At 39.5% G+C, this 27367-nt stretch overlaps 1 protein-coding gene across 3 annotated transcripts in view; it reads left to right on the forward strand.

The window, feature by feature from the left end:
- Positions 1–27367, forward strand: part of Chrm3 (cholinergic receptor muscarinic 3) — a 446349-nt gene that overhangs the window by 184935 nt on the left and 234047 nt on the right. Inside the window, exon 3 of one of the 3 annotated variants that reach the window (XM_050142311.1) lies at positions 25059–25120. The exons of the other annotated variants lie outside the window; for them this stretch is intronic. The gene's annotated coding sequence lies outside the window, so the exon portion shown is untranslated. The remainder of the gene's footprint in view (positions 1–25058; positions 25121–27367) is intronic. 3 annotated transcript variants of the gene reach the window in all.

Consider the following 27367-nt stretch of genomic DNA (forward strand, 5'->3'; position numbering starts at 1 on the left):
CTTACATGTTTCATTTTGATTTGTAGGGCTATGTGTTTGTTTGTATGTTTGTTTGTCTCAGCGTCTCATGTAGCCAAGGCTGACCTCACACTCATTACTCACTATATAACTGAGGCTGGATCTGAATTTGTGATTCTTCTTCCTCCAACTCCCACATACGTGGATTGCGGGTATGCATAACTATACCCAGCTTCAGTTTCTGTATTTTAAAAGGAAGGCCACTTTTCACTAACATGAATGCCTAAATATTCACTAGTAAACAAGAGTGCACCCATACTTTATGAGGGTTTAAATACTTTTATTTTATAGGATTTTCCCAGAATTGCAATAAATGAAATTAAATGTACTCATTACCATTATCAAATATTATATTAAGGACAAATTTTAACGTTTCTCTCTTAATTCTAAAATCATTTAGCTACAACATAACAGGGCTTCTTTCTTGTCATCTAAGACTTCTTAGCAACATCCCTGCACACACAGGATACAACCCAAGTGTTCTGCCATCTGAGACCTTTATTGCCTAACCCATATCCCTCCTCATTGTTCATAGGGAATTGTGATTTTGAAAATGACCCAGTGTACTTATTATCTAACTAGACTTTTGTTGGATTTAATGAATAGAGTTTCTGAAAAGAGATATTCTGACAAAAATTCTTGTTTGTGGGTATGTTTCTACCTAGCTGTTTCCGTCTATTTAGATTTTCTGTGTCTAAAGTCAGCAACATGCACACTTTCACATAAAGACATAGCATAGCTATGCTTGCCCAAACAATGAAACAGTAAGCCTTGGGTTAGTGTGTTTAGAGCATTTTATAGCTCAGAACACCATCTGCAAATGCCACCAAAGGACAATGACAGCAACATGTCCCCAACATACATTGAAACATTAGAAAATCAACAGCTGTGAGTTCCTTTGCTTTACTCTAGAGAAGTAGGGTGGGTTTGGGCAGGATAGAGGTTTCAAATGCTAAGCTGTTAGGTATCACCTTTGCTCTGAGAATTGTAACTTCACCAAATAGGCTAAGCATGTGACTGCTGTCTAAAATCAGTTTTCTTAGAGAATCCCACTGAAACACACAAATGATGATTTTTTTTCCAGCTTTAATGGAAATAAGTGAAATGCTATAATGGCAGATATTAAAGAATGATCAGAAGTTTTGACATTTGCATAGACGTATCATCAACATAAGCAAGGCAGATTACACTCCCTCAGTTTGTAAAGCTTTGTCATCCTCCACGATCTCTGCCATCTGCCTTTTACCTCATTTCCCATCATCAGGCATCCACTGATAGGCTTTCTGTAGACTTCTAGAATTCTCTAGAATGTAATAAAAATGGACTTAGGCCAAATGTTTGTTATCTTATTCCTTTCAAACATAATTTCCTGGAGACATTCATACTTCTGTAGGTATTGACAGTGTATTCCTTTGTGCTGATTGCTACTAATTCTATTACTACTCTATGCTGATTTATTTCCCCATCCACTTTGACAGAAGTTTGACTCATTTCCAGAGTGAGATTGCTGAAGTAAATCTTCTATGGACAAGCATGTCCATGTCTTTATATGGGAAAATAATGTCACATCTTATATTTGACGTAAAGCCAAGAAGTAGATGGTTTACTTCAAGTGTATATTCCTGTTTAACATTTTAAAAAGCTGCCAAATCGTTTTCCAAAGGCTACAGCATTTTGAATTCCCAACAGTTAAGAGAAGTTTTTGTTTTCCCCACCCTTGCAAACATTGTTGTGTTTGGTACTTTTTAATTTTCACTTGTTCTAATGATCAGTGATATCTGCTCTTTTCATTTCATATCTGTGAGAACTTACGGTCTGTGAGCTATCTGCAGATATTCTTTGGTGATGTCTCAGTTGAAATGCTTTCTCTGTTGTTTTTCTTGGGCTGTTCGTCATATTAATATGAATAGTTCTTCATATATATTTGTAGACAAATCAAATACATGTATGAAAAATACCATAAACAATAGCTTGCATACAATATACCATCATGTGATCATCGTACTCATATGTGTGCGTTGGTGTGTGTTTATGTGTTTTGTACATGAGTGCACACATATGAAGCCAGAGATTGAAGTCAGGTGTATTCCTCCATCACTCTCCATCTTGTTTTTTGAGGTAAGGACTCTCACTGATCTGGAGCTTATCTATTAGACTACATTGGACAGCTTCCACTTACTCCACCTCCCCAGCAGCACTAGGATTGCAGGTGCATGGCATCATGTCCAGCCTTTTACATGGGTGCCGGGGATCCAAGCACAGGTCCTCAAGCTTACACAGCAAGCACATTACTGACTAAACTGTCTCTCCAGGCCCTAAGTCACTTTTAGCCACATATACTTCTGACTAAGTTTTATAGCCTTCAACATTGGTCTTAAAGGAACAATACAAAGCATAAATCAATTCTAATATCTGTGCTCTGAAAACTATGATGGCATTTTCACTGCATCTCACTACATTTGTCCTGTGTATATTCCACTATGCTTTCTGCTCAGTGCTTTACTAAAGTCCCTTGGCTTTGGCCATGATTATCAAGTTGCTGCTAAAGTTTCTAATCCATTGTGTATTTATGAAACAATATAACTTTATGTAAATATTATAATAGCTGAGATTAAAGAGCACACTGCTTACCAATCACGGTTGCAGTCCCTTCCCATATATGGAACAATTGAGAGTTTATAGTAGATTGCATGTTGTGATTTTATTTTATTAATTTTTAGTGTTTTGCCAGGGGATTATTTCCGTGTAGACCAGATTAGCTTCAAACTCACAGCAATCCTCCTGCATCAGCCTCCCAAATGCCAAGGTCATAAGCATGCTTCTCTGCACTTGGCAGTGATTATAGTTAAGAATGAACAAACTGAGGCACACAAACGACAGATGCCCTTGGTATGCAGAATTGATAGGGATCCCTGTACAGTCTGCCTCTAGTATCTATAGCCCCTGAAAAATGCTCAGATGTTTTCTTTGTAAAAAGAAACTCTACTCACTTTTTTCACTACATAATTCACAAATTATGCATTAGTTACCATAGCCTCCAACGAACCTTGATCGAAAAAAGTAAATGAATTTGAATCCAGCCTTTATTTCCCCTTTCTATCGATGGAATTACCAAAGTCAGTGGAATAGAATGAATATAGTAAGTATATGATAGTAAGGTTCTTGGAGCAGGGGAAGAAAAATATACAAACTGTAAACTGAGATTTTCATCCATTATGCTTGTTAAATATGAAAACCTCTGTTTCACTGGTTTTTACAACATACTTTCCATAGTAGCAGCTACCCCATGGAACACTGGCTGCATCTGAGGCTTACAGCTGATCATTTATTTGACTGACAGGAAAATTAATTGGGGTCATTTCTCTCTGAATAGTGGAACAATTTCATGAATTAGACGGAACTGTGTGCAACATTCTTCACCATAGCGTTCTCAGGCACCTCTACTGAAAACAGATCACCAGTGGGTTATCCTGAAGCAAAGTGATTGATGCTGAAGGGAGTGTGTAGAAATTGTAATGGGTTTTAATTATTCTCAGTACCACATGCAAGATTCTAATGTATGTAAATGAATTGTTCTCGTGGACCCACGGAACGTGAAGGCTCTGGCTCACTAATGTGACTCTGTCGTTATCCCATGAGCCTGGCAACCAGTTTCTCTCTCTGCTTGAAGATCTTCAGCAACAGAAGCCCCATGCTTTGTTTCCTAAAAGGTTTTGGGGACTCAAGTGCCAGTGTTCTAAGTTTTATTTCAGTTCATCTGTTTGTTGGTCAGTTTTAATTGCTACTTTGGCCCAATCTAGAATCATCAGGAAAGAAAGTCTTAGTGAGGAAATGACTAGTTCAATTTTCCCATGGGTCATGTTAGGGGGGGGGAGGGCTGTCTTGATTATTAACAGAAGTAGGAAGACTCGGTCCGTTGTAGGTGGTACCATTCCCTAGGCAGTGCCTTGAAGAGTCGAAAAGAGGAGAAATCTAATTATATCAGACAAGCAAACAAGGATGCATGCATTTATACTCTCTGCTCTTGGCTGCAGCTGTGATGCTTAAGTTGCTGCCGTGACTTCCTTGCAATAATTGGCTAGAGCCTATAATTGTGAGCCAAACAAACCTTTTCATCCATAGGTTGCTTTTTGCCAGGATATTTTGCACCATAACAAAAATGAAACTAGAGCAGTCTGTCTGAAGGGAAAAAAATGATAATTTAATTGGGCTGCGGTTGCTGAATCTTCATTAGTTGATTTTATGATGGAAACTGTACCTGATGATTGAATTAAATTTTATCAGTCAAGGATTTCTATACTTTCTACATATGTCAAAATCCTCTTTGGGACTGCCAAACTCCCTTAAGTGAGAAAACCTCTTCACGTTTGTAAATTGCATGCTCTCCTCTTCAGACAGATAAGGAGAAAGCAATCAGACTGAGTGATAAGCCACAGACGGCCTCTTCCTCACTGCCTGCCAGCTCCACTTTTCCATAAACTCTGACAAGTGTTGTCCTAGCACTGAGAGAAATGATGAATTTCTAGTTCATTTTTCTCCCCGCTCCCTTTGTTGTATCCCCTAAGGGCACAGACCCTAATCACGTCTAACCATCCTCTGGATTCTTATAGGAACTTACTTGGGGAGTGGTGAGAACGTAACTTATTGGCAATTACTGGAGATAGTCATAAAGATTCTGGCTGTAGAGTTAGATCAGCTTCAAATTCCACCAGCAGGGAATCAACCTAACTTCCCCAGAACTCAACTTCCTCTCTCAATTACAGCAATGAAAACTGACACATACCTCTTCTCTCCATAAAGTTACAGTAAAAAGAATCCCTACATCACTTGTGAAAATTGAATGGAATGAGGAAGCCCACGTTGGATGTAAACTTGAGCTTAAGAGAATGCTGTGTGAACTATGACAAACCAGGCAGATGGGATTGAGGGCACTGTGCCCTCCTTTTCTGTATGGCTCACCCAGTGCTCTTAGGAGAACACTAGCAGTGAAAGCGAAGAGGTGATGTGTTCATAAAATTTGGTTCCCTTGCTCATCCTCCAGCTCACATCTTCATTGCTGGAGACTAACTATGGACTAGCATGTGACTTACAGCATTTCCACAGCACCACATTTGCATGAGACACAAGAAAAAATCTAGTGTTAGATCTTTATACATATATGAATGTGGGTTTTTGCAGGTACACACACATATATGTATATATATATATACATATATATATGATTTCTCTCTCATAGACACACTCACACAGAATATGTTTGAAACATACTCTACTTAAAGTAGCACATAATGAAGCAGTACATGGTCAGTACGATACACATAGATAAAGAAACCTAAGGGCTTAAGATTCCATATGGAGTACTTTTAGGAAAAGGTCTACCAATGCAAATGGAATAGAAATAAAAGCCATAAGGCTCTGAAGAAGAAATCAAGTTACTGCCATGATGTATATTCATGTCTCTGTGACTTTGCATCTCTCTCTGGCATGTGACTGTGTTTTATTCTGCCTCTTTCTCGCCTCTTTTCAATGTGGCTTCCTTGTGTTTCCCTTTTACAAATGCACACCCATTCAGCCCACATCTATGACTTCAGGCTCTCATCAGAAGTGCAGCCAACAGTGGTAATGAGGAAACATGCAGCTCACTATGCAAGACGCAAAGAAAAGAGCATCATTCAATAGTTCTGTAGCTCATCTGTGCTTCCTTGGAGCCCGTGGCTCAAACTGGCTCATGATACTCATCAAAAATTAACCTATGAGCCTGGAATCTGAAGAAATGCAAAAGCTGGGGAAGTACCTACATCTATTAAAAATATTTATGACTATATTGGTCCTGTAGAATGAAGCACATCAATGCATTTATTAGATAATATTGTCAAGACAAAAATCATAAAGACAGAAAAGAACAATACCACATATAGTATATAAGCCTAGATAGCACCTGAGCTTAAAGATTTATTACATCATCACTGTGACATGGGTAGGTAACTATCACGGTGTTATTAGTATATGTCAAAATAAGTTTTAGAATTGTAATTCTTATTTACAAACAGTTTGAACACTGTTCCATTTCTTTCCATATGCCTGGTCCCCATGTGGTCCATAGTACTCTAAACTGGTTTAAATACCAGTTTCTATCTTGTCCAACAAAATGTTTATTTTCTGAGGCTGGAAAGATGACTCAACATGTAAGAGCAATTGCTTCTCTTGCTGAAGACCTCCAGTTCCTAACACCTATGCCAAATGTCTTACAAACCCCTGTAACTCCAGCTCCAGAGGACCTGGTGCCCCTCCTGACCTCAACAGGCATTGTACTTCACACACAGACACACAATTAAAATAAAAATATTTTAAATTTATGTTCTCTTAATAGAACTAACAGAATGCGAGGCCAAAGGACAAGCATGGGGACTGGCAAGAGACTCAGTGGGGAAGCACTTGCTGCACTAGCCTGGTGACCTTGGCTTGACCCTCAGACTCCACAGATTGTCCTCCAATTCCACATGTAGACCACACACAGTCCACACACACACACGACATACTAATAATAAATTTAGGAAAAAATCAAATCAATTCACACATAAGTAGAAACAAATTTATAGACTTTAGGTTTAATTACATTTAAATTGTGTTTAAATCTCTAAATCAGAGTATAATTGTCAACAATTCTAAAACTATTTATCATAGCGATAAATATTCTAGACACTAAAGGTTGATGGGCTTTTTAAACTCATAGGTATTACATTCAAATAAAAATAGCCTATTATCTGAAAAGTGGTTCACTTCTAGTTTCTAATAAAATGCAAGAATGGCTATATTCATATTTGGCTGACATAGTTCTCAATACTCATACTAGTTTAGGTTTGATTCTAATAACAAGTCATTTAACCAATCTAATTCTTTTCTTCACATCCCAACTCATTCAGAATTTTTTAAAATGTCATTAGAAATTTGTTGTTACAGGAAAGAAACCATTTCTGTATCAATTTTTTATACTCCCCAATTGAGATCAAATATTCAGATCCTACCCTTTCCTGGTTCTCCTTCCTTGGCAGCTCTCCTAGGAGGTCTTTCCCGGCACTCTTCATCTAATCTGTCCGTCTTGCAATGGAGGCACCAGATCTGTACAGCTCCCATATACCAGATATGGATCTCACAGCTCAGGCAGATAACCAGCAGGAAAAGGATATACTGGTCGGGCTTTGCAAAGAATGCCATTGCTAATGTGCTTAAGGTTGTCCCAGTAAGTAGCAATAGTAACTTCTAGCTTCTATAGCACGGTCCACACACCGCTTATCCCCTATATGCTTCATGCATACAGCTTTACTTCTTGTGTTCAAAAAGTAAAGTGAGACATCTTTGAAGACACCGCATTTCATTTAAACCTAAGACTCGGGTACTTTAGTTCTTTCTAAGAGAAAAGCAACTGCCAGTCGACAGTCAAGAAAACACTCCTTTCCTGGTATACCCTTGAGGCTCCCATAGGTAGAAGTGAATCCCTTTGATCCGCTAACACTAGGGTCATAGAGAGCCTTCTGAGTCTTGCTGTTTTATAAAGACAAGACAGAAGCATGCATCTGTTTTGTTGTTGTTGTTGTTTCCATTTCCACGTGTGTGTGTGTGTGTGTGTGTGTTTGCTAGTGGGTTGGTACTCTAGTGTTCAAGATTTTGAATCCTGAGGTGGTTGATGCCAGGACTCATCTGAATTACCCTTGCACTGTATTCACTGAGGCAGGGTTTCTCAGGCAAACACAGTTTGTAGATAGAGCTTGTCTTGCTAGCTAGCTTGCTCTGGGAATCTTCTGTCTCTACCCCCTGAGACTGGAATTGCAGGTGAGACATCACACTCACCCAGCATTTAAGTGGGCTCTGGTGAGCTGAACGCTGGTCTTCACACTTGCACAGTAAACACTTAACCACCATCTCCCCAGCCCTTGAATTCATTGTTCAAACAAACACACAGGCAATATACAACTCCCATTGATATCTCCAGAATGTAATCTGTATGCTCACCAATCACCTGAAGAGAGTATACATCTCTTGAGTAGAAAAGAAAAATGACACCTCATGACTGATACAGGTCTCTCTCTCCATCACCTTAGTGTTTAATACCTGACAGAAGTGTTGCACCAATCTGCACCATGAACTGACACCAAAGTGAAAGTGGACCACTAACACCGGATGCTAAACACGCTTTTTATAGGACTCCTATTTCTCACTTCGGCAGTAATCGTCCTGATCGACTGTCATGATTTTACCTCTTTATGTTCTTTCACGTGTGTATTTAACACCAATCAATGTACATAGGGGACAATTTCAGAGATAAAAGTACCATAAATAAATAAATAAATAAATAAATAAATAAATAAATAAATAAATAGCATTAGCATACCCACCACTATTAGCAGGCCAACCTGCAAGCTGACCACGTGACTTCTTTTAACCTGGTTAGTCAACAAATCCACTTGGGTACAACTAGATTTCCTATGTGTCTCTTAAGATAACTGTTATCAGATTTGACCAGGGTCTAACTCAGTAGCAAAAGCTAACCTAGAACTCACTATGTAATCCAGGGACTCCTTGAACTTTAATAAATCCTTCTGCCTTCAGTCTTCCAAGGAATGTGATTACAGCCTTGATACCCAGCTTATTTTGTGAAGATTCTTTTTATTATAAGATGAAGAAGTTGCCAAAGTTGCTTAAGAAGAACTTTAGATCAGGGTTTCATCATTTTATCTATCCCTTGACATAATACTTGGATATCTTATGCAACCTTTCTTTAAGATTTTCCCTTGGGGATCTCTCAAGGGGATTTTCACTATGTGCATTTGCCACAAAGGTCCAGGGTGCCCTTGGCTGCTGGTAGTCCAGTAACCAGAAGTGTTAACCATTCACCAATCAAAAGCATTGTTAAAACTAACAAGAAAACACTAGACTAATTTAAGACACTTGAATATTTTCTGAAAGATTGTTTAACAGAAAACTCCAGGGAATCTGATTAAGCATGGTGTTTACACTGACAGTCATGTTATATTTCCTGAAACAGCTGTACAGTTGGAATCGCCAAAATTATAATTCACCATCTTCAAATTGGCCTTTCAAAATATTTAAGAGGTCAAAATAATCGCAAAATATGATCTCAGGGGACTCATTAGAATTTTAAGAGTGGATCTCATAATGTCAATGTTGCATTTCAAAATGTGGTGTTTCTAAATAATATTGTTAGATTCTGCTGCTATTGTTGTTGTGATGTTCAACATGATATTCAGTATTCCCTTTCCAGGGAGGTAAATTTATTTTTCATTACATTATAGAGTCAATCAACTTGGGTAAAATACTTATTCAGACTCAAGAACAAATTTCATTATCATCTAAGATAGACTGAGTTTTATTTTTCCTGTGCAGAAATAGAGATGATCATTCCTGAGCTTCCAGGAGAATGCAGCAGTTGCCCTGTGTTCACTAAGAATACTTGAGCCATCCAGACAAGGTTGGGAAAAACAGGTGTTGGAATGGACATGCCTTCAGGAAAGTCATAGCCCATATCTTAGTATCCATACTTCTGTCTACTTCCGCTGTGATCATGAAAAAACATAGTATTGAAATAACCCAGTTGCTCTCAAATTTATTTAAGTACTGAATCTCTTTCTAGCATACTACAGAGCTACAGGAACATTAAATATGATCTAGGAAATGTGAACATCTATGAAACCTGATGTTATTGCCAATTTTGCCTTCCAAACACTTTCGTGCTGGCCAAGTGTCCAAATCAGACAATCCTGGTGATACCATACAATTCCTGCAAAAGTTAGTTTTGATAAAAACGGTGAAACAGTGGGGATATTTTTGAACCAGCATGACTTTAAAATGCCTGTAGTTGTGTGTGTGTGCGCGCACGCATGTGTGTGTGTGTGTGTAGGTATGTGCATGTCCCAGCATACATGGGGAGGTTAAGGACAATCTTGGGTGCCAGCCATCACTTCTACCTCTCTTGAGATTGGGCCGGTTCTTCTCTAATTTATATATGAGACTAGCTGTCCAACAAGCTTTTAGGTTTTCTCTTATTTCTGCCTCCATCTTACCTTATGAGTGCTGGGTTTGCAGGATTACAGCTGCATGCACTACTGCGTCTATCTTCACTTAAGCATTAGACTTAGACCCTCATACTTGTGCAGCAAGCAAGTTACCCACTGAGCTATCTCCCTTGTACACCAGTATAATTATGTGCAACATACTACATGAGAGAGTTCCAGAACCACCTTCCCTCAATTTTTTGATACAATGGTAAGATAATCTGTGACCATTTATACTAAGCAGACCACTGTAAGGTTTCATGGAGCCTTCTTTTGTGTCTAGAATACCATGTGACCATCCCTTTTATGTTTTATCATTACTATTGTCTCTCGACAGTATCCCTAAGTATCTTGCTCTATCACATCTTACAGAATCACTTATGAATGTCTCTGCCTACAACTGTTTCCTTTCTTTTAATTAACGGTTAGAACTTTGTCTTAGCTACAGTGTATCAAAAAAAGCACTGCTGGTGAAAAGTGCTGGGCTTGACTTTACCATTTCCTCTGGTTTGGGTTGTTTGTCCATCTGGGCAGCAAGGTACATGGAAAGGCACATTTTGGGCGCATGGATTCTGAAAGTAAAGATGCCCAAATATATCAGTAGGTAATGTTCAATTATAAGGAAAACGATAAGCTTCAGAGTTAACCCAAAGTGTGGGATTGTGATTGAGGGAATGTATCACACACTTTGATTGCCCTGTGACAAAATGCCTGGCAGAAACAAGTTAAAGAGGGACAGTTTTGGTTTGGTTCAGTGAGAGGTTGAAGTCAATCATGGCTTTTGCAGAGGACCCAAGGTGAACAGTTCTCAGCACCACGTCGGACAGCTCACAACTGTTTGTAACTCCAGTTCAAGAGGATCTGAGGCCTCTTCTGACCTCCATGGGTACTCACCCCCCCACACACAACACACATAATTAATTAAGAATAAAACTGCCTGTGCACAGTTGGTGTAAACGTGGCCAAGGAACTCACCCTCAGAACAGTGTTGGCTCATCTCAAAGCGAATTTCTTTTTCTGGGACAGAAGGAGAAGTAGCTTTTAAATTTTTTATTGCTTTATAAATAACACCAATCAAAATTTCCTCTTCTTCCCCTCCTCCCACTTCCCTCTCACTCCCCCACAACCCTCCCCCTCCCCTTCCAGTCCTGAGAGAGGGTAAGGTACTTTGCCCTGTGGGAAGTCCAAGGCCCTCTGCCCTCCATCCAGGCGTAGGAAGGTATGCATCCAAATAGAATAGGATCCCAAAAAGCCAGAACATGCAGTAGAGACAAATCCCAGTGCCATCATCATTGGCTTCTCAGTCTACCCCAATTTGTCAGCCACATTCAGAGGGTCCAGTTAGATCCCATTGTCATTCAGTCCCAGTCCAGCCGACTTTGGTGAGCTTTCATTAGAACAGGCACACTGTCTCAGTGGGTGGTCCAACCCCTCGCGGTCCTGACTTCTTTGCTCATCTTCTCCCTCCTTCTGCTCTTCAACTGGACCTCACCAATCCCACATCAGACAGAGGTCTAATCTCCAAAATATATAAAGAATTCAAGAAATTAGACATTAAAATTCCAAATAACCCAATTAAAAAATGGGGTACTGGATAATGTTTTCCTGAGTGAGGTAAGCCAGACCCAAAAGGAGGAACATGGGATGTACTCATTCATATTTGGTTTCTAGCCATAAATAAAGGACATTGAGCCTATAATTAGTGATCCTGGAGAAGCTAAATAAGAAGGAGAACCCAAAGAAAAACATATAGGCATTCTCCTGAATATTAACCTTCATCAGTCAATGAAAGGAGACAGAGACAGAGTCCCACATTGGAGCACCAGACTGAAATCTCAAGGTCCAAATCAGGAGCAGAAGGAGAGAGAGCACGAGCAAGGAACTCAGGACCACGAGGGGTGCACTCACACACTGAGACAATGGGGATATTCTATCAGGAACTCACTAAGGCCAGCTGGCCTGGGTCTGAAAAAGCATGGGATAAAACCAGACTTGCTGAACATAGCGGACAAGGAGGACTACTGAGAACTCAAGAACAATGGCAATGGGTTTTTGATCTTACTGCACGTACTGGCTTTGTGGGAGCCTAGGAAGCTTGGATGCTCCCCTTACTAGACCTGGATGGAAGTGGGTGGTCCTTGGACTTCCCACAGGGCAGGGAACCCTTATTGCTCTTTGGGCTCATGAGGGAGGGGGACTTGATTGGGGGAGGGAAAGGGAAATGGGAGACGGTGGTGGGGAAGCGACAGAAATCTTTAATAAATAAATAAATTAATTAATTTAAAAAAATAGGGTACTGAACTGAATAGACAATTTTCAACAGAAGAATTTCAAATGGCCAAAATATACTTAAAGACATGTTCAACTTCCTTAGCTATCCAGAGAAATTCAAATCAAAACAACTTTGAGATACTATCTTACATCTGTCAGAATGGCTAAAGTCAAAAACACCAATGATAGCTTATGTTGGAGAGGATGTGGAGTAAGGGAAATACTCATCCATTGCTGGTGGGTATACAAACTTGTGCAACCACTTTGGAAATCAGTGTGGCAGTTTCTCAGAAAATTGGGTCAACCTACTTCAGGATTCAGCAATATCACTCTTGGGAATATACCCAAGAGATGCCCAATCATACTACAAAAACATTTATTCAACTATGCTCATAGCAGCATTATTTGTAATAGCCAGAACCCGGAAACAACCTAGATGCCCTCAATGGAAGAATGGATAAAGAAAGTGTGGCACATCTACACATTAGAGTACTACTCAGTGGTTAAAAAAAAAAAAACAATGCCATCTTGAATTTTGTATGCAAATGGGTGGAAATAGAAAACACTATCCTGAATGAGATAACCTAGAAGTAGATTGGCTTGCTCTGGAAACTAGAATTAAAGTAACTGTGATCCTAAAAGTTTTGTCCAGGGTCTGGTTGAGTATGATAGCTAGAATTGTACAGGGCTTGCCCAAACTCTAGATTTCAGAAGCCACTCCTCAAATTAAGCCTATGTTTCTCATATGCTTATCTATATATGTATGTATGTATGCCTCCACAGGGAGATTTAGTACTTGCGTCTGAGGTTGCCAGTTTTTCAGTCATCTATTTTGCATATGAAAGTTTGTATTTAATTTTTTGTTATTAATATTAAAAATCTTATAGATGTGGCTATACGTTTTTAATTTCAGAAAGTTGGTAAGAACATATTTTGAAAGATCTGTTGCCTAGTATTGCTTTTATGATGTAATAAAAGGTTGTCTGGCAGAACCTAAAAAAATAAAATAAAACTAAAAGACTTTGAAGAATCAAAAAGGGAAATATCTCCAAAGAAATCAGTTGTGGATAGCAAACAGAAAAATACCTTTATTTGCTTGCTTAAGAGCAAATCTGCCTACAGACTTTAAATTGGAGCAAAGACTATTCATAGTTTCCTGTCTCATAGTCAACTCCAAAGTACAGGAATTGAGTCTGGCTGTTCTATTGTAGAGCAGTGACCTGGGGGCCAGATTTCCCTCTTGATCTTGTAAGATGGCTCTTTAGCTCCTTCTGGGAGCATTCAAAGGAATGTCCTTTTTATAAGAATCTAAACCCCAGGAACATTTCATCCCTTCAAAACTCCGTTCCCTGACCCTTGTAAACACCATGACTTGGTCAGCTCTGCGAAACCACTGAAAAGCTGGCATATTTATTCCTGAACTTCATACTCAAGCTAGGACTTAGAGAGACAGGGAAGCGCTGAGCAAGAGAGACATTAAGAGCAGGCTGCGCTTTAAAGACTGTAATTAAAGTCACCTGGACCAGGATTTGAGAAAGGTCACCTGAAGAAAAGGATGACTAACATTTCCAACCCCTGAGCTCACCAGCGTCCACTGGAAAGTAGCATTTTAAAAATATAGCACTGTTTATAAATCTAAGGAGTTTGGGAACTGAAGCTTTTCTTTTCTCAAAAAAATTAAGCTTTTAAAGATTACAGGAAACCATTTGGTGGGTTAGAAATTTTTTACATTGTGGTTTTATGGGAGAAATAATAGCACTGACTTTTAGGCTGGGCTGTCTTTCCTCGTAGGGTGACTCACTAAAGGGAGCATTTTGTAGTTTTCACACTTTAGGATACAAAGCCTTTTCGACTCATTTCTCTGAATTATAGTTAGGTTTTTTTTTTCTTTCTCACCAAATATATTTTCTGAAACTTATCTTTTTCTTCTTTTCAGTATAGGAATCTAGACAAATCTTGCTCCCAAATGACTGTCCCCCTCAGCACAAGAGTCCAAGGGATTCCAAGAATAGTGAAAAGTATCACTGAGAGCTCACACACATGGAGAGAGGGGTATATAGCCGTAGACACTGTATAATGGAAATACCTGCACAATATCACTGAGACTCACACACATGGAGAGAGGGGTATATAGCTGTAGACACTGTACAATGGAAACGTTTGCACAAACTGATGAGTATAATGTTGTATATAGATCAGTAGAGATAATATCTAATTGTGGTGAGGAAAGAGGAAATAAAACAGCTACTTTTGATAAACAGTTTATTGGCATCAACAAAACTTTAAATGTGAATATTCCATAACTTGTGCATCATAAGTGTGCAAATACATGGCTAAAATGAGTATACATACGTATATGAACATTATTATTACTGTATTGTTTATAACAGGAAGAAACAAGAAACCTTAATTCTATAAATTGCAAAAGGACCAACCAAGTGAGGTGGATCAGTTTTCATACAGATCCCACCTAAGATCCATGTAGATTGATTAAAAAGACTCCTTCTGTGTCTCGTGTGAATGACAAATATATAGAAGTCTGAGAGGCGGGCACTGTCACTGTATAAGAGATGGGTGTATTTCAGAGGTGGGCACAAGGAACGACAGGTGTCAAACAGGTAATTAGCACCAAGGAATGAGAGTGAAGAAGCAAAGACCTTTTAAGTTTTTCTTTTGAGTGGGTATTTGTGATTTTAAAAAGTAAAAGAAAATTATAATAATAATTTTATTGTGTATTATTTTGTTTTAATAGTCTTTTTTTCAAATTCTGCTTCTGAGTTGAGTTGCCTGGAATTAAGGCTTGTAGAGGTCAGGGTTCAGGAGAGCAAAGGCAGAGACACGGTGAATAATCTGTCTGTCGCTTACTTCTCACACCATCCTTTCTCCGCAGGCTGCTGATAAATCTAAATAAGCTTGTCTTCTAGGCTTGCATGTGATTGAATATTTCAAGTCACAAATGGTACCAAGTAAGTCCTTTTATGGTCCAAGCAGAAAGCGGTCTTTTTATAGTATAAGAGGAAAAATGAAATTGTTTAAACCAATGTTGCCTCTTTAACCTACCTCATCCATTTTAGTGGCACTAACTGGCCACCTCTTATCACCCTTTCTCCCGAGGTTCAAATTGTCATAAGTCTAACAGAAAACAAATAACTCAGTTATGTCCAGATGGAGGCCCCATAGTATATTCACTGCTATAAATTTCCTTTATATTCATCATTGTAGGGGCTGGAGAAATGACTCAATGGTTAGGAGCAGTTAGTGCTCTTGCAGAGGTCCCAAGTTTGGGTCCCAGCATCCATGCCAGGCGGTTTACAACCTCCCGTAACTCCAGCTCCGGGGGATCTGGTGCCATCTTCTGAGATCCATGTGCACCTGCACTCGTGTGCACACACAGAGAGAATCATATATTAAGAATAAAAGCTTCTTAGAAATACTATAAAAGGAGCTGGTACAATAAGAAAATGTTATACTGAAATCTACTCCTTTGTATAATTAATATACACTCAAAAGTTTAACTTACTAAGTGCAGCTGGAGTTTTAGGATGTTGCTTTTTTTTATCCTGTTTTAAACTATCTTTTTTTATTTTACATATCAATCCCAGCTCCCTCTTCCTCCCCTCCTCCCACTCCCCACCTTTCCCCTACCCCATCCTCCATCCAGTCCTCAGAAAGGGTGAGGCCCCCTATGGGGAGTCAACAAAGTCTATCACATCACTTGAGGTAGGACCAAGCTCTACACCCCACCCTCTAGTATCTAGGCTGAGCAAGGTACCCCTCCATAGGGAATGGGCTCCAAAAAGTCAGTTCATGTACTAGGGATAAATCCTGGTCTGACTACCAGTGACCACGCAAACTTCCCAAGCCACACAACTGTCACCCACATTCAGAGGGCCTAGTTTGGTCCCATGCAGGTTCCCCGGCTGTCAGTTCAGAGTCATTGAACTCCCACTAGCTCGGGTCAGCTGTTTCTGTGGGTTTCCCCATCATGGTCTTGACCCCTCTTTGCTCATATTATCATCCATCCCTCTCTATGACTGGACTCCAAGAAGCTCAGCCCAGTGCTTAGCTGTGTATGTCTACGTCTGCTTCCATCCATTCCTGGATAAAATTTCTATGATAATAACTAAGGTAGTCATTGTAAATGGAGACTGCTCCTTCATTCCCAGCCACCCAGATCCTGCACAATCACACAGAAACTATATTAATTACAACACTGTTTGGCCAATGGATTAGGTGTATTTCTAGCTAGTTCTTACATCTTAAATTAACCTATTTGGCAAACCAGGGAAAATAGCCTATCATCTATGTTATCTTTGTAAGTCTAAAGTTTGGAATCTAAATTACCTTTTATTATAACTAAGGAAAACTATATAACTATTTAGTCTTCACCTCCATCAAAGACCCCAGAAGGATATAATATTACCTAAGTAAATAGAAAGTGCATTGTAAGCAACTTCCAAAACTCTAAAATTGACAGAAATATCTCACTACCTGGACAGTCACCTCAAGTTCTTCCTTTAACATTGGGGCATCCATCTTTAGTTCACAGGACCATAATATCTTACAGACTTTTCTATGAAGCAGGAAATTTGAAAGACTATTTTGCTTATATTGGCAGTTTTTCATTTACTTTATTCTGTGTCCTACAGAATATCTGGTGGTTCCTTTTATGAAGCAGGAACCCTGAGGATCATCCTGTCTTTTGGAAAGTTTAGCAGTCACTTTTCTATGGATCCTGCTTATCCAGTTAATACAGAAAGCCATCAAGCAGTCCAGGCAAAAGCAGTCTTTTGTCCAAATGACTAGTCTTGTCACATTGAAGGCAAATAACGAGTTTCTTCAATGCCCATCAACCTCTCTGAAGTAATTGGTGCTGCCAGAAATAGACATGTATGCCTCACTGTCGAGAAAAGTCTAAGAGTCTAAGCTCTTAAAATCTTTTAAATGATATATTCTATAGGTCTTTGAAGTGTTGAAGATTATCTAACTGAAGCATATCTCTGTATGTCTAGAAAACCTAAATAACATAATTAAAAGTTTGATTATTATAGATGACTATATTAACTATACATTACATTTTGTTTTTATTTATTTATTTATTTACTTACTTATTTATTAAAGATTTCTGCCTCCTCCCCGCTACTGCCTCCCGTTTCCCTCCTCATCCCCCAAACAACTCCCCCTCTCTCATCAGCCTGAAGAGCAGTCATGGTTCCCTGCCCTGTGGGAAGTCCAAGGACCTCCCACCTTCTTCCAGGTCTAGTAAGGTGAGCATCCAAATAGCCTAGGCTCCCACAAAGCCAGTACATTATATTTTTGAATGAGCTGCACAAACATGATACCTTAAACATGAGCAGAAATACATATACACAAGTGTAACAACTCGACCTTAAATTTGTATCACTAGACCAAGATCCATACCAATGGAAAGTATTTATCTCTATATCATATTCCCCCTTTTTTAAAAAAAATTTACTATGACTATTGTCATTTATAACCAACCCTTTTAAAATGAAAATAAACATTTATAAACAATAATTTTATAAATCTGGGCATTGTTTTCTCCAAACTTCTTCCTCCTGCTGTTTGTTGGGCAAAATATTTTTAGAGTTTATGGAAACCTTTCAGGGGGTCTTGTTTCATCAAACCACATTAGCCTGTAAGGAATCCACAGGTTCTTATCCTCTGTGGAAACAAAAACAGACCCTCTTCTCCAAAGTAACATATCCTTAGACTCAAATTTTGAAGTCAAGACACCTTTAAAATATATATGTTGGTTTAGCTTAGCAGCACCCAGAATCAAATGTCCTCTGCAGTCAAAAATTTCAAAGAAAACACAATAATATATAGAATCCAGACTCTCTGTCTATTTTCCATCTTTACATGACTTAATAGGCATGTATTTTGTTACTCTATTTCATTTTAATATTTAATATTTATTATCTCTATATTTTTAATCTATGGCTGTCTTTACTCTTATTTTTAAACTATTTACTTCTTTTTATAACTATCTCTACTCTTTTTCCTCTCTCTCCCAAGCCTACATACATTTTTAAAACACATTATGTCTCATTTAGTGGTCTTTTATATCTAACCATGTCCTATTGTGTATCTGAAATCCTTTTCTGACAAAGAGCATTTTTAAATGGTAAATAGTATGGTTGCAGCAACCCTGGATGCTGGCTCCACCTCTCTTGGCCTTTTAACATGGCAGAGGTACATTCACTACCAGATCTACGACCACCAGGTGGGGGATGTGCTCACCACCTCAACTCTGGGAAGCAGGTGGCCCATGCCAACACCAAGTAACTTTCAGCATGCTGTTCACAAACCCCATTCAAGAAGGACCTCCTGAAGAAGCCAGAGCCATTTATACCACCAACATGAACCAGGAAGCTGTTTCTTAAAGGAACCTCACCGTTTTTTGTTATTAATGTTGAGTCAGGAAGCCTTCTCTTAAAGGAGCTGCACCGCCAGCAAACAAAGCCATCTGGAAAAAACAAAATGCGGCTACCGAGAAACTCCAATTGACTTCTGTTTTTGTGGGTCTAGAAAACCTCTTTCTTTTTCTAAAGTTTTTTTAAGGTTTTATGTGTATCCATGCCCCAGAAGGTGGAGGTCATTTTGAAGGCAGAGACTGTTCTTTCTTCCTGGCCACCCAGACCCTTAGTAATCACACAGAAACTGTAATAATGACAACACTGGCTAATGACTCAGGCATATTTCTAGCTAGTTCTTGCATCTTAAATTAACACATTTCTATTAATCTATGTATCACCATGAGGATGAGCCTACTGTAAGGTTCTGGCATCTGTCTCCTTTGGCAACCTGATTACACGGGGAAGGGCAGTTAAGGCACCATCTCCACTATTGTTTTTGGTCTTAGCTGAGTCATCTTTGTAGATTCTTGGAAATTTCCTTAGTGCCAGGTGAATCCACAAGAATGACCATGACTTTTTTATCCTTATACTGAAGGATGTTAGTAAACAGAGTAAGTTTAAATGTGCTTCATCTTCAGCCATAGCCTACTTAAAATTCATATTTCATTTTAACCTCAATATAAACAAAAAGGGAACTCAGAATCTGTAAGAATTGGGCTAATACAGATTTTTGACTTCAATTTTCTAGGGCTTTATAATTTAAAAGAAAATCAGAGCTGAAACTAACCTCCATTTGGTATTTGTACACAGTAGAATTGAATAAGAAATTGAATGGAGATTAAAGATGGGCATGACAAAATAACAAAATCGCGCGTGTGTGCTTATGCCAAGTTTCTCCTTCCTCAGTTTTTCTTGCACCTTTTAAAAGTAAATTAAATAAATTGAAGTAACATTTAATTGCCTGCTGCAGCCAATAAGCTTAGTTAATACTTTGGTTTTATAAGGTCCTATGTTACCTCATTAGATTTTTAATTTTTTTCATGTTGCATGAAATCTATATATTTTCTAATTGATGTCCACATTTGAAGTAATAGTCTCTTTTGGATTTACCCATGGTGACTCCAGGAATTGCGTGAAGTAAAGATGATAATCTAACAGATTTCATTTCCTCAAAACTTTGCTGAAAAAAAAAATCTTTGCTGCTTTCCAACTCTTTTAAGGATACACATTTCCTATCTCCATAAAAACACAAAGCCTACTATGGGTAGTATGATCCTTAGGCAACCAATCCTGGGTTATCTAAGAAAGATATCTAGGAAAGCCAGTAAGCAGCATTCCTCTATTGTCTCTGCTCTCACTCCTGCCTCCAGTTGCTACATCAAGATCCTGTCTTTAATTCCCACATGATGGACTGTAACCTTAAGTCAAGTAAGCCTTTTCCTCCCCAAGTTGCTTGTGGCAATGATGTTTATCACAGCAACAGAAAACATACTAGAACAAAACTTTGGTAAAGATTTGTTATGGTTGTTCCTACTAATATTATATGGCATTTAATAAAAAAGGGGATGTGGCAAGCATGTCATTTACTTACTGAACTATACTTTGGGACAGTGGTGGACCTATGTATTTTATTTACAAATTGAAAATAATGACCAAACTCTTCCAACTCCTTTTGCCAGCTGCTATTTTAGGTTCTCTTATATGAAGTTGTTTTATTGAAAGAACCATCTTAGGGCTTGAGAGATAGTTCAGTTGATAAAGTGCCTTCTGTGTAAGCCTAAGGGCCGGATTCCCACCCTTGGAACCCACATGAGAAGCCTCTTTTAATCACAGAGCTAGAAAGGTGGAGACAGGAGGATCCCTAGAGATTAACAGCATCCTGTGTCAAAAGCACAAGGTGAGTGACACCTGAGCAACAGCACCCAAAGTTGACCTCTTGCCTTCATATGCACATGCATACATGCACACACATACACGCCCAAAAAATCATTTCATGTTCTAAATTGCTTTGTCTCCCATACTATGAATGGACTGATGAGACGGAAGATGATAGACAGATCAGGGAAAGGGAGAATTTCTGCATGATCACCAACATGAATGTAATGCAGATGGGTTTTATTTAACCTCTGAGTTTGGGGGCTATATTTATCATATACCCGTAGAAAGGCTTTCAGTCTCAATCTCACCAAAGTACTTGTTATTTTGGTCTTCAAATAAAGTAGTCTAGCAAACTTTGAAATTAAAATGGGAATATTTTGGTTATCCCTAATGATCCAGTATCTAATTTCAGACGAATTCAAGAGTTAAATTAGTTAATTAAGCCCAGTTATTTCAAGATTGTGTGAAGGTTTAATTCTGTCTAACTCAGATGACAAGGGACTCATTTATCATCCACTTAAATTGTAAAAAAAAAAAAAAAGAAAGAAAGAAAAAGCAGGAACATCTAACTTGATCCTTTGTGTCTTTTTTAAAATAAGAGAAGTGTGTATCCTCAGAATAATTAAAAGTAGCAAAGATTTTTTTAGCAAAGTTTTAAGGAAACAAATCCTGTCAGACAGTCATTCTGAAAGTCCAGAGTTGCAACTTCATACAGTTCCTAGTCACTATGGGTAAATCCAGAAAAAGACTGTTACTTCAAAAGAGGACAGGACAGCCTAACTCTTAGACATTGTCAATCAAAGGAGTAGTTTGTAGTCCCATGGAAAGAAATCTGTCTTCTACCCTTCCGTGGTTATTATTCTGTCCCCAGCTTTGTGGCCTTCTGTGTTCAGCTATCCACATAATTAAGACAGTTGTACTCCTAAGTCTGTAACCTTCTGAACCATAGCTACTGAGATTCACAAAAACCAATCTTCTACAGTCAAGATTTAAAGCTTACTCATAAGTGAATTCCATGCACAATTAATTGGCAATACAATGAATTTGAAGCCAGGATGGAAATCAGCACCTTTGATAGTTTTCAAAATTAATACTTTGCTGTACTGATTCTGGAGAAACTTCAGGTCTCCAGCCTCAGGAATTGCTCCCAAATTCATTTAGCAACTTACATCAACAGAAAATGTCATGATTTATTCCTGGTGGGCTATTGTCATATTAATATGTAAATTTGCATTATTCGTGGCCGTATATTGACTTGTTGAAGCTCTCTGGATCCAACATGTCAGCAAGTTAGGAGTCCTGGTTTTAAATTATACAAACATGATGAGGGTGTAGACCAAAGTCTGCTCTGGCAGACTTAACCAGTCTTAACAATGAAATCCAAATGGTGGGCACTGGCTCAGTCACTGCTCTGTGGGAGATGACAGAGCACTGGAGATGATCGGCCTGCATGCTAATGAAATCACCTAGAGAGATGACTGGTCTGCATGTGAAAACAATCACCCTGCTATGCATTTGCCCTTTGAGTCAAGTCTTCAGGACCCACTTGAGAAGTGAAGCATGGCCCTACATGCGTGTAGTACAGTGTGGGATTCTGTGAGGGCATCAGCCGTGGCAGATGAGCTCCACGCTCATCCGTGTGCCACAAAGAAACTGCTTAGTAGATGCTGATGAGGAAAAGAAATACCGCCTCCTCCCACCAAAGTGTCATTGGACCACATCTCCAGAAGGGGTGGAAGTGTTTATGTGGTTGGGTATACATGTTCATTTCCAAGGAGATGTTGCTGCGTAGAAGACACAAAAGTTCTAGTGATTAGGTAGCAGGTACGATAATTCAAAGGTAGAACCACTCAAACAGAACTAGATTCTAGGTCTAGGCTGCGGCGGCCTAACTGCTACCCCATACCTAGGCCTGTTTCCCTATATGCAAAATGAGTGGATGTCATAGAATGTTCAGCCCCAACCCTTCCTTTGGTCACACATTCTTCTCACTTAAAGGCGCCCAGGAAAGGAAGGATCCATAATGATCTGTTCATTTCAAGTGTGATTCCCATGCTGTGATCGGTGGTACAGGGGGAGGCCCAAGGAAAGGAAGAGCGGGGCTCCAGAGGGTAGATATCTAAAGGTGTGAAAAGCGATTCTCAAAGTAGCCATGTGCCTATATCTTCTCATTTTTTCCCCAGCCATTCCTTGCAGACTTAAACGAACATAATGCAGATCTATTGTGGACTTAGGAATTACACTTCCCAGTTGCTATAGCACATCCTTAAACTTTGCTGTCCATCTCTGAGCTTTCGTTGCTACAGGCCACACTTGTAGAGTTTGCTGCTCAGTTCCCTCTTCCTTGCTGAGAAAGTCCATTGCGTGTGACCCTAGGTTCCTGCTGACTTCTCCCTTTGAAGGTCCTCTTTCTCACCTGTTCCTTCCATGCAGGCCTGGTCCCATTTGCTTCTCTGTGATGCCTGCTTCCTTTACCTCATTCACAGAAGCATCCTTCACACCCACAGGCTCCTCTATGCTCACCCACAGTACCCTTCTCTTTGCCTGATTAACTTTTAAAGTGGTGCTTTCAGGGCTAGGGCCGGGGGATCGATCAGTCAATAAAGTACTTGCCACATAGGCACGGGTACCTGAGTTTACTCTCTGCTTGAAGATACTGGATGTGCTGGTACACACTTGTAACTCCAGCACTGGGGAACACAGAGAATTACATATCCCTGGGGCTTATCAGTCAGCCTACCTAGCATAACTGATGAACTTCAAGCCAGGTAGGCAGTGTTCCTAGGGATGACACTCAGATTGATCTCTAGCTTCCATATACATAATCATTAAAAATTAGATTAATAAAAAAGTGCTTCATGTGCTGATAGGTTTTGTCAAATTGCCACAAACTTTGACATACCTAGGATGAAGGAGAAACTGCCTCCAGCAGATTTACCTGTCTTCATGTCTGTAGGGCATTTTCTTTATTTCTGATTGATATGGGAGGTCCTACCCTCTATGGGCAGAGCCATTCCTGGGCAGGCAAGCCTGAGACTTCTAGGAAAGGTAGCTAAGCTAATTGTAAGGAACAAGATTGTAAGCTGTGTAGCTCATCGTCTCTGCTTTAGTTCCTACCTCAACTTCCCTCAAAAAAAAAATTAGATGAAGTAAAACCTAACCTCCCCATGTTGCTTTTGATCACCATGTTTACCACAACTGAAAGTAAACCAGGTCACTTCTCTAAGGTTCTGGCCCATGTGCTAGACCTTCGATGCGAGTGCTACATCCAAATGGAGTGGAGGCGTGGCCTTAGTATTTCATTGTCTCCTCCTATGAGATGGGACTCTTCATGAGGTCATTACTGTTATACCCAAATATGCGGGGTCCCCACAAAAGCCAACAAAGGAGACTGAGTCCCATATGTAAAAGCAAAGAGCCTTTATTTTAATCAAGTTTGCAAACTCGGTCTCTCTGTGTGTCCAACATATTGGAATATCTGGAGAGCCCTGAGCTCAATTAGAATTGGAGGTAAGGGGTCCCTGAGGTTCAGGACCCCTGATTGGCTGACATTTGTCTAAGAGTGTCCTGGTGAGGTGTGCTGGCAGGTGATCCTATCTTCATTAGTTGGAATGCCACGCATTTCCTTTGAATGGTCTGCCCTTGGGTGGGGGCTGGGTTATCAGCTTGTGGTTCTTTCCTGCTACCAGGTAACCTACTGTGACTTGGGCCTCTTATTTAAATTAATCAATGGTCAGAGTCCCAGGTGATAATGGTTGGAACTAAAGAACTTCCTGTGGCTGACCTGTCCAGACTTAGATTATCATGGCTGGTCCCCACAATTACAGGAGTTTATTCTTGAATGTTTCGAGGCATGGTGGAATGCAGGGCCTTCTGGGATATTAGGCACATGACTTGCCTCTGAAAATAAGGAGGGCTGAAAAGGGAGGGAGGGCAATGTCATCGTTCTCACTTTCCTTAGTGACCCTCTTTGTCAACCTAAACTTAGGGGGACTTGAGGGATGAAGCTGCAAAACCAAAATCCAAAAAGCTGGGTTCAGTTCTTCCCAGCCCCCACCCCCTCCTGTTTTTAATATGTTCTCTCACTGGCCTGAAATTCTGGAATTCCTCCAGTCTCTACCTTCAAGGTTCTGGAATTACAGGTGTGCACCACCATGCCAGGCTTTTTAATGTGAATTCTCAAGATGGAATTGAGGTTTTCATACTTGTATGGCAGGCAATTTACTTACTGAGCCATCTCCCCAGCCCCCAGTGATATATAACTTAGCTTTTCTGAGTCCCTGTGCCCTCGTTACTGACAACTTGGATGTTTAGCCTCGATTCACTTCCAATCGGACATTCTAAAACTCTTTATGTTGCTTCGAATCGTTTTTTTCTTAACTGTTTACCTCATCTTCCCATGGTCCTATTTTTTTGTTAACCACATTTTGTTGTTTTCTAGTGCTGCATTCTGACTAGTGGCCAAGCACAGGACCTTCCAAACTTCAACAAAGGTACAGTAAGGTAAGTGTCTTTTCTAGTTAATTCTTTGCTTGAAAGGGGAATTGATGGCTTGGTCTTTAAGCTGATCAGTGAGAAAAATAAATAATGAGATGGTTTGGGGGGGCAACTTAAATTTTTTGCTGTGGGCATCACTTCTTCCCCATCAAAATGACAGGTTTCACCATGGCGTCTTTGAACATACACGCCATTACAATTTGTCCCCATTGATTCCCAGACTGTGTGCGTCTCAATATGACTATGCACACATTCTCAATTGCTCAGTTGTGCCTTAGCAGAAATAACACTGTGTCATTTCCTCATCTGATTCAAATTTAAAGGCATGCTAACAGAAATTTTAAATGAGCTGACTTTATTTTAAATATGTGTGTAGAGAGAAAGAGAGATGATAAATAGATGGAGATAGATGATAGATAGATAGATAGATAGATAGATAGATAGATAGATAGATAGATAGATAGAGATAGATAATTTACCTCAACATCAGAATGCAGAATATTTGAATTACCAGAATGTGTCTTAGTTTGTGCAAACAGATCACTGTATGTATAGATTCTTGAATAACTTCTGGGGCAGTAGCCTGCTTCTGCAAATCTCCTAAGTGTAAGAACTGTCCTTTGATTTATATTGTCATTGTTCAAGTGGTCCAAATCCAGATTGTGAGCATAAAGAAAGAGCAAGATTATGAGACAGCACGATTTTCTTTCCGCAATACTGCTGACAATAATTTTTTTTTCTATCCAGCGAACACTGTTACTATCCTATCCCAAATGCATGCTTCCTTCCTGGCAGAATCTTGATGCTGTGAAGGACAGCAAAGCATTTCAACTAAATGTTCACATCATAATGGGCATGGTGACTCACATCTATAACTCTGGTACTCAAGAAACTGAGGCGGGATGATTACCACGAACTTGATGTCAGTCTAGGCTACACAATGAGTTTCAGGTCAGCCAGGCTGCCTCAGGAAATCTTGTCTCAGAGGGGGAAAACAGCATCTCATCCCATCTCTTCACCATTCTTTACTTTAGCTGTTTGATCCAGTTCTAGCCAGTGGGCTCTGGGTTAGAGCCCTAAAGACAGCTTCCTTAGGAAGAATTGATTTTGAAAGGTTTTCCTCTTTTTCTGTTTCAGGATCCTAATAGAGAAACATAGCCTCCTATTTCAGTCTCAAAGATAGATGCAACACAGTCATAGGGGTCAGGAGCAGAAAGAGAAAACGAGTGTAAGCCCTGAAGAGGCTGTGGTTACACACACACAGACACACATGTGCACATATGCTCACGAGCACACATAGACACACACGCGTACACTCATGCACTGACTTGGCAGAGCTTATGGGGTTATCTGACACTCAGGTTCAAGCAAGGTCCAAGCTGATTCAGAGCCTTCACACTGGGTCTTTATGTTCAACATCTGTCCACACTTGACTTAATCTTCAGACCAGTATGATGGGTTGCATACTTCTTTTATCTGCATTTTGCAGCTGATGAAACAGCTCTAAGATGTTAATAACTTTGTCCAGTCAGTCAGTGGCATTAGTGACATTTACACTTGGACTATTGGTTGTTCTTCCCCATGTTGTACCTGGGCCAGTCCTGATATGGCTGTGTGGTGCAAGGAGCCTGGGCTGTTGCTGGTTACATTTTTACAGCTATTAAGTGGGCCTGCTGAACTAAGAAATGTTTTGTGAAGTCATGAGGCTTCCGTTATATTATTCCACTAGTGTGTTATCAAATTAAGTGAACCAAGTGAATCTATTCCTTTCTGGGAAAAAATAAAATATATGCAGAAAAACGTCAGGTCTTGGAGCAGGGAGATGCATTGGAGTTGCCTATGAATCCTGGGGAATGCAATAAATGCAATACTAATTTCCAGCATCTTCTATTGTATTTTGTCCTTTTGAGACAAATGTTTAGAAGATGTGGCCTATGTATGGCCACCAAAATCCATATTTTATCCTATGATCTCAACCTCAAATATGCTTCTTCATGCAGCCATTATTTTTAATCATGTTTATTTGGTTCCAGGAAAGAAATAATGCAGGTAAAAATTAAGTTATGTAATGAAATTTCTTTCCAAGAAAAAATCATGGCAGGCGCTGAAGAAGACACTGAGTTGTATCTGGGAAGGAAGGGTTGAATAATGGGAAAATCCCTGGGCTGGTAACGGAGAGGACAGGTTGGCATGTGATGGTCCAGCTTGTATAGTTTTGAAAAATTATTTCACCTTCCCTTTCTCTTTGTTTGT

Source organism: Alexandromys fortis, unplaced genomic scaffold (assembly GCF_014885135.2).
Source record: "Alexandromys fortis isolate MF-2015 unplaced genomic scaffold, M_Fortis_MF-2015_v1.1 scaffold_5, whole genome shotgun sequence".
Taxonomy (NCBI): domain Eukaryota; kingdom Metazoa; phylum Chordata; class Mammalia; order Rodentia; family Cricetidae; genus Alexandromys; species Alexandromys fortis.